Genomic DNA, 13,044 nt, shown 5'->3' on the forward strand with positions numbered 1-13,044 from the left:
GTCAAAATTGTTTAAAAAGTAAAAGCTAAAAGTGAGGTTTGTTTTCCTGTTTTTTTAAAAAAATTACAGTATATTATTAAATGAGTCTTAGAGTTGTAGCTTTTAGACATCATTAGAACTGCTACTGCAAATATTACTGGTCTTTCACACTAGAACCAAAGTGTCATCATTTATGTTTTTTCTTAGATTTCCTCTTTTCCTGAGAGCTAGAAATTTTCAAACACCAGTAAGTACTGCTACTGATCTGTGCCTATGTGAACTTATTTGCTGAGAAATCTGATTCAGAGGCCATTCAATTTTCATCATAAGTGCAGACTTGCAACATAATTATTCACAATGATAAAGAATCCTAGTCTTATGTCAAATTTATTTTAAACCCATGGTAGCTCATTCTTGCTGGTGTCAGTCTACATCACTTATCACTGCCAACAGTTTAGATCAGTGCCATTGGATGACCATCACTGACCTTTGAAAACGTAACCGTAGAATTTATAGAAACTTAATTTCAGCACAGTTTTAAGTAAAATATATGCATGTGTCTTATTTTTTTGAGATATACACCAGATAAGATGAAGGATTTCTCTCAGGCATCCAACTGAAACAGCTAGAAGTGCTTTCCATGATGTTCTGTATAATAAATTATTACTATCAGAAGTGTTCAGTTTATAAATTTTCGCTAATTATGAATTAAATAATGCCCACTTTTACTGACTGTACAAGATGGATGGAAAGTATTATTTTTCGCGTCCTTTTACATTTTCTATGGCTTTAGAATTAGCATTTAATCAATGCTCAGTTGACTAATATTTTGCTTCATAATTAGAAAAGACTTTGCTTAAAAGTAATCATCCTGTTCCATTTGACTGGTAACAAGGGGAAACAATGTATATAAACTGTATAACTGAAGAACAATATACAAATCCAAATTAATTTAGACTATTTTTCCCAATGAAGATGATAAAATTTAATGTCTTTTCAGTATCCATAGTGATTTGATTTCTGGAAAGGTTTGATTTGTAGAATAAATAATTCCAGAAGTAAATAATTCTCTGTGTAATAGGTGCAAAGGTACTGCATAATGAGTCAAATTCATTAATAACACCATCAGTAAAGCTATAGTGAATTTCTCAATCTTTATTTTACTTTTTAGAGACATAAAGAAATTTTGCATGTCACATCTCCTTTTTGAATTGCTAGTAAATTTTTTGTACTAGCAATTTAAAGTAAGTAAAATTCAGAATTTTTTCAGTGATAAAAAGCCCATTAAGATTTACTTTATCTAAATGACCATTTTGCATATTTTAATTTAATCCACTATCCTCAGCTATATCCAATTCACCTACTTGATCTTTTAAATCAAGTAACAGAATGCATGATTAACTGAAGTCAATCCTTGACCTCCTATGTGAATCTCCCAAAATGAAAATCTAAGCCTGTATATTGCCTTTAAACTTTCATGATGACACCTAATTTATTTCAGGATTGAAATTACGAGGCTTAATACATTCAAAGCTAATTATAAAGTCATTCTGAGACAGAACAGAGACAACCAAACCAGATGGAATCCATTACCAATCATACTCTTGAGACTGTCTGGCATTATTAAAATGTATAATATTTCCATGTAGTGGTGTCTGCTTTAATCAGTTTCTGTCTAGGTACCAACACTAGAGCCACTTCTATGAGCTCTTTGTAGAGGTTAACTCTGCTCATTGAAGAAATAGGTCTTGTCATACTTGACTCTTCCATCTGAATTAAATGGACAGTCCAAATTTAATTTGAAGATAGTAGGATGCTTAAAGAGCAACAAAACTTCAGAAATATAGTTATGGATTTATTGAAATGAAAAGAAATATGTTTAACAGCTGATAGAAATGACAATAGTACTTTGGATGAATTGAGAAATAAATTGTTTTCCATTTCGAAGCCCCAAGGAAAAATTTGGAATAAAAAACTATTTCTTATTAACATGCCTGCTTCCCCTCCCCCTGCTTCTTTCATCTAAAGGAAGAGAAAGATTAGGGAAAGAGGACAGTAAATAATACAAAGATTTTGAACTTCTGGTAAGATTTCAAAATTCATTTGGGCAGACTGAAAGGCATGTCACCATTTCTTATTCAGACAGAAGTGTTCTTAACCATCTGCACTCCAAACTAGCCCACAGACATTATCAGGTTGTGAGTACAACCTAATATATCTCACCTCTTATCAAGGCTGTTTAGTTGAATATTACCCTAACCACTGTTAAATCACTTCCAGTGCAGAGCTGGCTTGGGTCCACTGGTCCTAGGGCTCGTGGAGGGTCTGTTTACCTGCAAAACTCTACATTAACATAACAGCACAGGAATAGGACTAGATATCTGTATAAAAGAGAAATTTCATCAGTATGAAATGACTTCTATTAGTTTGAAAAATTATTGACATTAGATTTGAAACTAAGCATAAAATTGCATGTTTAATCATCTTAGTAGGAAACATAGCCAACATGTTTACAGGGATATTGATTATTCTCATTTATTGTTTTAAGTTTCACATCTGAAGAACAGGCTCACAGGATTGAAGATGTGGAAAATGAGATTTATAATTTATAAATTAAGATAATGATGTCTTAAATTTCCTGTCTCAACATTATGTTACTCCCCATTGTGCATCACTCACACTTGAGCAAGTCCCCTGGTTCCTGCTGTCAACTTATTGGAGAAAGTCAGAAGAGCTTCAAGTTGCTTATTTTGATCTATAGTCCATTTTATCTAAAATTCATACTGTGTGTGCTTTCCAAATTAGATCATTAGTTAAAGAAATTGAGAAGCAATTTATCAAATACTGTAAAATAACATAGTAAATTCTTAGTGAGCACTTGCTAAAAAATTACTGGTAGAAGGGCATAAATGGCACTAGACATTGATCCCATTTAAAGAGAGAGTTGGAGGTTAGTCCCTTTTCTTGAAGAACTGGTACAGTGGACTAAAGATTCCTAAGGCTCATATTGGATTCAACTGTGAAGTCTTGATTTCTAGGCAAGTCTCACCATGTAGACCTAGTACAGGAAAATGTTCCTCCTGCTCTGGTGTGCAGTGCCTGCCCTCAGGAAAGAGTTTAGAGTTCTGAACAAGTGGGTGGAGATGCTCACTGTGATTTCCCAGCTGAACCTTTCTATTTAGATCCATCTGATATTTCCTACAAGCCAGCCTGCAGCAACACCCTCTCCAGCTGCTGAGTTGCAGTGCAATATCTTCTAGCCTTTGTGTGGGAAGAAAGCGTGCTTCATTTAGGAGCCATAATCCAAGATGCACCTTCAAACCTGGATGACCTCATGTGGGATCACTTCAGCACCAAAAGCCCTCACCTGAAAGCAAGGGAAAAAAAGTCCCAACTCTAAAATTTGTGTTCAAGGAGGAAATTTTCTAACAAGGTGGTTTTTTTCCAAATTACATTTAGGGAAGTATGTTATAGCTGCCCCTAAAAAGACTAAAACAGCACCCAGGTTGAGTTGGTTTGTGTTATCACCTCTCCAAATTCTTAGCTCTTTACTCATCCAAGAGGGAGACCTGTAGTAATACCCAGGAATCCCATAGTTCTGGGTTTCAGGTTACTTTAAAATTCTGCAGGTGAGATGACTCACCAGCTCAAGGTGCTTCTCCACCCACTGACCACAGCAGGATGTAGATGAACTAGCTCAATCTAGAAGCCTCACCCTTACATAGCAAACCTAGGAAAGATGAATCCAAACTTGACTGAACTGAGACATATCTAGAAATTTCTCCTAGATCTAACACTGGATGTGCTAATACAGAGAGTGAGGAAAAAAACATTTTAGCAGTAGGTATGAATCAAGCTATACTCTGTAAATCCTAAAATTATTCTTAAAAGTAAGAAAGCTTTCTGTGTTTTAGCAATACAAAAATATAATTATTCAGCTAAAATTGCATGAAAACCATCTGGTTTCTCTAGTTGCATGTTATTGGATTTCTCATTTATGAACTTCAAAATGAATGTATGCAATAAAGCAGACCAACTGAGCAGAGTTCAGTATGAGGCTTATGATAAACAGATCCCTTATCCTTCTTATGAAGGAGATGGAAGACAGGTAGCACTAAAAAAACATTAATAGGGGAAACTAACAGATTAACGTGGTAAAAAATCCTGCACTTGGAGCACTAATGTATTTATTGGCAGAGATGCAAATATGCCTGTAGCCTACTTTCATTTTCCCAGAGCACAACTGATTTAATGCTGTCATGTTGCTCAGGGTAACAGATTCCCACCTAGGAGTCCTCCCAAGTCACAAGATCAATGGGACTCTGGAAGTTATAGCAGAAAGAAATTATAATGTGCACCAAACTGTTGGAGCTGATAAAGAAAACACATTTGCCCTTCATGTATTTTTAAAGAGGTTCTTTTTCTTTATGACTTGTAAATGGTTTCTCTGTGAACTGCACAGATAAAATTAAAAGAGGCTTTTTTCCCGCCAGCTTTTGGAAATCTGTATGTCTCGTGTCCCAAGGATGTTAATATTTCAGGACTATAGATTAAGCCAGTGCACTTCCCTGCTTTGAGTCAAGGTCAAGTGCAACTGAGCAGCCCCTGACAGAGGTTCGTCTCCTATGTTAATCATGAAAACATTCAGCAGAGAGATTCAACAGCTTCCCAAACTACCTTCATCCCATTTGACAATCCTTACAGTTAGAAATGGTTTCTAATATTTTGTCTTATTAACTATTGAAGCAAATTTAAACTGGTTTTGCTTTTGGTTTTGTTGGTGGTTTTTTCCTAGTCCTGTGTACTACAACTGTGGAATGTACATTACTGTTTTCTTTGTTAACATTCACATATTTGAACCTTTTTATGGTCCTTTCTCTGATATCCTTCTTAATGCTGTTATCCTACCTTTCCCTCTGCAGCCTTAACCATCTCATTCCTCAATTCAGATAATTTCCAAATTTCCTTTCTTACCTTTATATTCCCTGAGTTTGCATTAAGTCATTGAAAAATGTCAGAAACTGTTCTTATATGCTAGAAAAACTTGGAATATGATAATTACTGTCTTAACAGCATCACAATGACATCTGCCTTTAATGGAAAAAACAACTAAGTTGGAAAGATATTTCCAGAATCTGTAGTTCTCCGCTTTAAGATTCTGTAACATTCTGTTCAGCCAGTTAGTTCTCAATCTGTGATTATGCATTTGATTTTCTTTCCTGGATGTGATATCTCCATTTGATAGTAAGAAAAATAATCCTACCATTGGTATCACAAATGATATCACCATTTCTCCAGTTTACCCATGTCATTTGAATTCAAATCTGATCCTTCAGAGATTTTTAAACCTTTTACAACTAAATATTATACAGAGATTTTATGAGTATGGGCCCTATTTTATCATCCAGATAAACCAGATCTGTCCTTCTGATTTGACAACAAACCATTGATAACTACACTGAAAATGTTGGTTTCCAACTATTTTAGCACTCAAATATTAGCAGTTTCTTCTTTTCTGTTTTTCCTGACTTCCCCACTGCAACGCTGGATAGAACCACGTCAAGAGGGCTGTTGGGATCAAGATACTGCACTCATCCCTCTGGAATTCACAGACCAGTAGTCTCATTGAAGGATTACACTGATCTGACATTAGCTGCTCTTTACAAATTCATATTGGTGGGTTGTTATAACCTCTTGGGTGAATAACCATCTTTCTGCAGTTTCAAGAACCAAAGTTAAGTGAACTGTTCTGTAAATCCATCACTCTTGTTTTCTCCATTACAGTAAGTTTTATCTAACCTGAGCACATGTGTTATCTCAACATCAGAGATATACAGATGTATTATGTACCGGATGTACCTGATGTACTGGTATTAACAGTAATAACCGTATCAGGTCAAAATTGAACATTTCTTCCTGAAGTGTTAAAGCAGAAAAAAGCATTCATGAAATTCTTTTTCGCACTCATTATATTTTCAGGCTCAGTCAAATAAATAGGTTTTTTTTTAAATGATATATTTATTAAAGCATTTACGAATAACTTTTATGTTACCAGCTGAAATGCTTTCTGCATGTTAGCCTTTAGTATTTTTTTTTCACACCTACCCTGTTTTCTGTATTAATTAATTTTCTAGAATATGCATCTGAACCCCATGTTAATCTTTAAAAGCTTTGACACTGAATTTCTGATGGCTGTGGTAAAATGACCTTACTCTGCCATGTCACCCTGATCATGGTGACAACAATAAATAATTAAAATATTAACCTGTTTCCATTGTAATGTAACTACTCCGAATTTTTTTTTATGCTCCAAATATTATCATCAATAAAGTTTTCTTGATGTAAAGCTCAATGAATATAAGTCAGGAATTCCCCTTTGAAGTGATTTATGCAAAACACATATTACATTGCATTAGCAAGAGCACAAACAGCTGACCAGGATAGGTGATGATTCCCCACTCTTTATCTCTCCTGAGGCTGCACATGCAGTGTCATGTAGTCTTGTGGGCTCCTGGTACAACAGTGGGGCATTTACAAACTCAAATGATTTTACTACTTGTGGAGGCCATAAATAGGTTTAGGAGATAAAATCACATGATGTAAAAACCAAGAAAACCCATTCATGCTTAGGTAAGCCTCAGTAGGAACAGACATTGAAAAACAAATGATGGCAAAGTCTCAACCTCACTTGGTGCTGCAATGGAGCAATATGTTAAATCCTAGTTTAAAAAGGTAGTAAGTAATGAAATGGTTATTAATCTAAACCCCTGGAACATTTTCGAAATTACTTAAATGACTTTCCTATAATAAATCTTAATATAGCTTTAGTGGGCTATGGTTTTAAAGTTTTTATCCTGCACAGAACATTGAAAATAATGGTCCCTTGTCATCTGCGAATGGAGGCTATCAAGTTTTCATGGTGGGCCATTAAGACAAGCGCAATATTAATGTCTTTTTCTGCTATTCTCCTTTAACTATTACAAGTTGAGTCTTTGATTTATTCCTGAAGAATTCTATTGGGGTGTAAGGGTAACCACTTCTCCAGTACTCTGAATATATAATTCTTGAGGTTCTGTTCGTGTCTCCTAATACTTTCAGTATATTTAGATCCTTTTCCATCTTCTCGGTCCTCCACAATGCCATACCCCACAACTGAGTTACTCCAAATCTTTCCAGCACAGAAGCCCATGATGGAATTTATTTTTCTTTAGATGGGCCCTTCACACACTCCAAAAATGGGATGGAAAGAAGAAAATGAAAGTTATGAAGCTGCAACAAAAAAAACCAAAACCAAAACCAAACCCCACCAAAAAAAAAAAAAAAAAGGTGAGGGGACACAGTCCTAGATACTCACATTTCTCACTTTTGTTGCAATCAAAGGAAACACTGTCTCTCACCAGGAGTAGCTTTCACTCTCTAAATTGGTCCTGCTTTATCAATAGCATTTATTCTTCATTTGTACAATATCAAGTAGGGAAGCTAAGAAGTTAGAGGAGGGCCATTTTGCTATCTTTAACAGCAGTGCCTAAAGACAAATCTGGCCTCCAATTCTGCCCATATACTCTACAGTATTCCGGCTTCAATTAAATATCATCAATCCTGTCAACTGGATAAAAGGTAATGGACACAACTACTAGCTGTGGGGTAGAGCTGAGCTGTTTAACTAGTCAGAGGACACATTTTGAAGACGAGGCATGTTTTGCCATATAGAATAAGTAGACACTGAATAAAATAAAAGGAAAATTTATATAATTTCATTAAATTAATTTTTAAAAACTAATAAATCTTACAGTAGACAAAAAAAATCACTAGAAAAAATCATTTTAAATTCAGTATACAGTAATGATATCAAGATGTTAAAAATTTCTAATGAATTAATAATAAGAAGAAATAAAAATGCTACTAAAAATACCTACATGATTCATGGCTTGTGAATATTATATTATTAATAGGAAAACATTTGGGAATGGCAATGGTAGCCTTCAAGTATACAGGACATTCACAATAGCTTACTGTTAATAATACAAAGGGCATACCTTGCTCACACTTTCATAGATTACCTGTTTAGAATGCATGGTTTGACTGCCTTTGACCACTTCACTTCACTTATTAATACTTGAGATTTTGGCTGTACTAATATTCTTATATTCTTACACATTTCTACTGTTACTGCTTATGAGTGCAGCAACAGGGAAATCATGCCCAGGAAAATTAAGAAGGTTGATTTAAATAATTTAGTTTCAGCATTACTAAAGTCTTAAGCTTCTGCTTAATCACAAATACTTAAAATGTGCACCAATCACTTCCATGATTTAAATATATTACAAAATATTTCCTAGCAAAATTCATCTCTACTGCATGTGGTAAGATGACAGTTTACCTATATTCTCATTAGTATTTGTGTCTGTATTAATCCAGAAAAATTGCTTTAGACTGATGATTTTTTAAAATATTTTTAAAAGTTAGAAATAATTTTTTTAAAGTCTTTTTTATGGAGTACCTAATTTTTTCTTTGCAAACCAAAATGTTACCAATTTTTTTGGCCAATATAAAAAGATACTTGTATAAAAACTCTTGGTTATCTTTGAAAGGTAAACCTGTTTTGTCATTGGTATTACTTAACTGGCAGAAGAAAATATTTTCTATGAAGCTTCATAGCAATGCACTCAATCTGAGATCAGCTCTTTGAAGGTGGGAAACTTTACCTCCAATTCAACATAACACAGAGAAAGCGTAGATTCAAAGAATATTCAGTGAGCACTAAAAATATTTTAGGCAATGAAAGAATCCACTGTGATCCTGAAAAGCCCTTTATTAGGCTACCAGATGCTTGAGAGCTTTGTGCACTGCTGGCATTAATATTTTGGATCATGATATTTTCTAGATACACAAATATAGAAGCCTAGATCTAAACAAACAATCCTTTTTGAGAGGTTGTTAACCCATTTCCCACCTAAATTTTATTGCAGATCAATTATATGCAGATTTGCAATAAAACAATTCTTAAATCAGCAGCAACCCCTGATTTAGTAGATGATCTAAAATATATCTCACCCAACTCATTTCTGCACAGAAAGGGACAGTCTCAGTCTCTTTCATTCAAAGACCTGGCTTCAAGGAGGAGGTCAAGAGTAGCATATTATAGTAGTGTAATATTGCCATATCAAAGTGCTAAACCTGTATCCATACACTTTGCTAAATGTAGAAATTTAAGTCTAGAGCTCACCCATTTGGGAAGTGTGTACTAGCTACATAGGCAAAGAGTCAAAATGGAGGGTTAGCTCAAAGGAGACTGTGTAGTTTGGAACATCCTTCATTACTTTTACTGAAATACTCATTTATGCTCATTAACCCACTAAAAATCATTATTTTGGGGAAAAAAATTGAACTAGATGAGGTCTTACTGGTCTGTAACCCAGTAATAAGAGCACTTGGCTGGGTCTCAGACACTACCATACTTTGGTTACTGTACTTTTCCTGCGCTTGTCAAGAAACATCACTAGTGAGGTTAAAAATTTTGTTTAATTTGCTAATCCATGAAGTATTAATGCACCCTTTTACTTTAGTTTATGTAATTACATTAATTAAGGCCACATTTGTACTGGCCTAGCCACCTAAATATTCAACTGAATTATGAAATGAGTAAGTACAGATATTCTTCAGTGTAACAACGAATGGGGTTAATTTTCCCATGGCAGTCAAATAATTTTTTGCTCAGAAATCTGGAGTTTCAGTTCTGTAAATCAGTTAAAATATACCCAATCTTCAACTTTTACTCAATTTAATTTTCATTCACAGCTTTGGCCTGTTGGTTCTGGAAGGGTGTTGATAATACACCGGTGTTTGACTACTGCTGAGCAGTGCTGGCACAGCACCAAGGTTTTCTCTCCAGTATTCTCCCCTCACCAGCAGGCTTGGGAGGGGACACAGCCAGGCCAGCTGACCTATACTGAAGAAAGGGATATTCCATGCTTTATGGCATCTGCTCAGCAATAAAAGCTAAGAGAAATGGGAGGGGGAATGGGATGGGGGGTGGCATTACTTATTAGGACATTTGTTTTCTGGAGTGACTGCTACGCATACTGAAGCCCTGCTTCTCAGGAAGTGGCTTGACACCACCTGTTGATGGGAGTTAGAGAATAAATATTTTGTTTCACATTGCTTCTGTGTCTGAGCCTTGCTTTTGTCTTATTAAACTGCCCTTTTCCTTGACCCCCAAGGATTTTTTCCATCTTATTTTCTCCCCCTTCCCATCCTGACAAGGAGGGAAGTGATAGAGCAGCTTGATGGGCACCTGGCATGCAGCCAAGGCCAACCCACTACAATCACTGAAGCAAATACCTACTTCCCAGTTCCATACTAATGTTAATTTACTTTAAGAAAAATCTTGCGCAATATTGAAAGAAATTACTTTGCTTTTATTTTTACACTTTTGTTTCTTTGGCATGATAATTCAGACATCATTCATAAGCACTGAAGTCAATTCAAGCCTACAAGCCCAGAAATAAAGATATTTGTGCTTGTGATAAACGTCCTTCATGCTGATAAGGTGAAATTTGCTATATTCATGTCTTGATATTCATATCTTGATGTATGTTTTAATGATTAAGATAAATCAGAAAATCTGTGAACCAGTCTTGATATTTTATTGAAATATTTATTTGAACACTTTTTTGTCCAAATTATTAATGTAATTTCTATGAAATTAATAAATATTTGTTTTGACTGAAGCCACATGAGAGGTAATAATGTGCTTGTGGAAGGATGAGATCAAGTATATTTAACCTCAATATGTGCTTCTCAAGATATCTTTTTGTGTACTACAGGGAATATTCTACTCACCAAGAGCTTTGAAAGCAATCTGCAATTCAGAGAAGTTGCATAACCTGTAATTCACTAAAATACAGGCAACATATCCTATGTTTGAGTAAAAATAAGATCTAGACCTAATCAGACATTTCTAATAGAACTTAGGAATGTTTAGCACTTGAACAATGAACACCACAGAAATCTCTTTAAATAAGTAATGTAGTGAAAAATTGAAATAAAATCAGTTTCCAGGATGGCTGAAGGTCACACTGCATCTGCTAGATAACACCACATAATACTGAAATAATTGAATGTATGACATTTGGAGGATCTTTGTTTCTCACAGATTATTGATTTTGCAGGAGTGCTAGCCTATGCTCAGGACTGCAGGAGACAGGTGACAAAATCAAATTATGGATGCCTTTTGAAGAGCAATGAAAAATACAGATAGTGAGCTGATTCAGGAGCTATAAACATTCTTAATATGCTAGAATGGAGTGCAATATGTCTTGCATTATTCTACCTAGGAAAAGACTGGTAGCTGGGGAATTCCATTTGACTGACAGGACAATCTACACAAACAAGACGGGAGATGAAACCAATTACTGAACAACAAAGTGAAGTGGCTAAGTTTATCTATCTAGACAACATCATAATATGATAGAACATCAATGTCTCCATTTGATTTCCCAAAATTTATCCTGTCTCCTTGTTTTTGTAATGAGATATGAAGGGAAGTGTCAGGCTATAATATTATCTCTTGGAAAGATTTTGTGGGATTTTATAATTCCTTTGGAAATTCTTTTCTCTAATCATGTCCTTTACCTTAAAATATTGAGAATGATAGAAGAAAACCTATGTTTTTTATATTATATATATATATAATACATATATGTATTATATATGTACACATATCCAGAAGCATATAAATAGAGGCTTCAAGTAAGTTTCCATCAAGGGTTTTTATTCAGGATCCCTAACATCATATTGCAAGTAAATTTAACTAATAGAGAAAATTGAGTTGAGTTGTCTTCATGATCTTGAAGGCTGTGATATTCAGATGGGCAGGAGAATGACAGACAAGTACTTTTCTTCTTCTCACAAGCTGAAAGTAAATGTCGAGGCAATTTTATTGTGACCTAGAGTAGAAATTATGTAGTCACAAAGATCACTAATTCTCTGCTCTGGAAAGTCTAATACATTTTTATGCATTATCCATAAATCTACTTTAGTGAAGGGAGTCCTGAAAGACTCCACGTAAGCTCTCATTGCACTAAGGCTGGCTGAACAGGTGCTTTGAAAATTCATTGTCCTTCTCCTTGTAATACAAGTTTGAACTATCACAGCTAACCTTAGTCATATGTTTAGAGGTCTCGGTTCAGAACCAAAGTATTCCCCACGGTGCAGGATGAAACGGAGGTTGGGCAAACAACAAGAGGTAACTTTGTTGCTAAATATTCACGCAGAATAAAAAAGTATGACTTACTGTAGTGTTAGTCAAAACAAACAGCTTGACATTCCTATCCATTAATTAGCAACTGATGACCAATTCCAAACAGCAGATATTTACAAAGATTAGTACTGATAGTGAAAGTTTATTGTGTTCTAAGGGAATGGTTGATATATTTGACGCCACCAAAATAATCTTATACTAGAAGCCCCACTAGTATGGACCTTATTCATCAGGGACCTATATACTTAGACCATTTTCTTTATAAAGCAGATCAGGTTTATTTTATTGGAAACAGACGTGGCAAAAAATTTTAGAAAGTAATTTTCTTCAGTAGGAGCTGTCTTTTAAATCAACCACTTTTACCAATGTTAATGATGTTTTGATTATTAAATGAGTAAGTATTTGTGGATCTTTGCTATCTGTCTCACTTTACTGTGCTAACTGGAATTATTACATATGTAGTTTCTTCATGGTTAGATATCTGTATACCACTAGAATGAGTGATTCTTTGTTTTTGTGTGTTTCTGCTTTGTTTAATGTATCAGTAATAGAAACCCTGCACTTCCTCCTGAATTCTAAAACAATGATTCTCAAAAAGAAAACATCACTGCAGTGGCCAATCTGTTTTCTCATGAGTAAGGCATCATGGATGTTTGCAAGGGGGATTCCATTGTTCTGAGTTCTCTTTTTACTAGTAAATTCAATTTGGTGCTTGTGCAATTACTGGCTGTGTCTTCACAGAGAAACTTGCTGGGCTCCGGCTCAAGCACTACCCTATGATGAACTTCAGCATTTAAATATTT

This window comes from Corvus hawaiiensis, chromosome 4 (assembly GCF_020740725.1).
Source record: "Corvus hawaiiensis isolate bCorHaw1 chromosome 4, bCorHaw1.pri.cur, whole genome shotgun sequence".
Taxonomy (NCBI): Eukaryota; Metazoa; Chordata; class Aves; order Passeriformes; family Corvidae; genus Corvus; species Corvus hawaiiensis.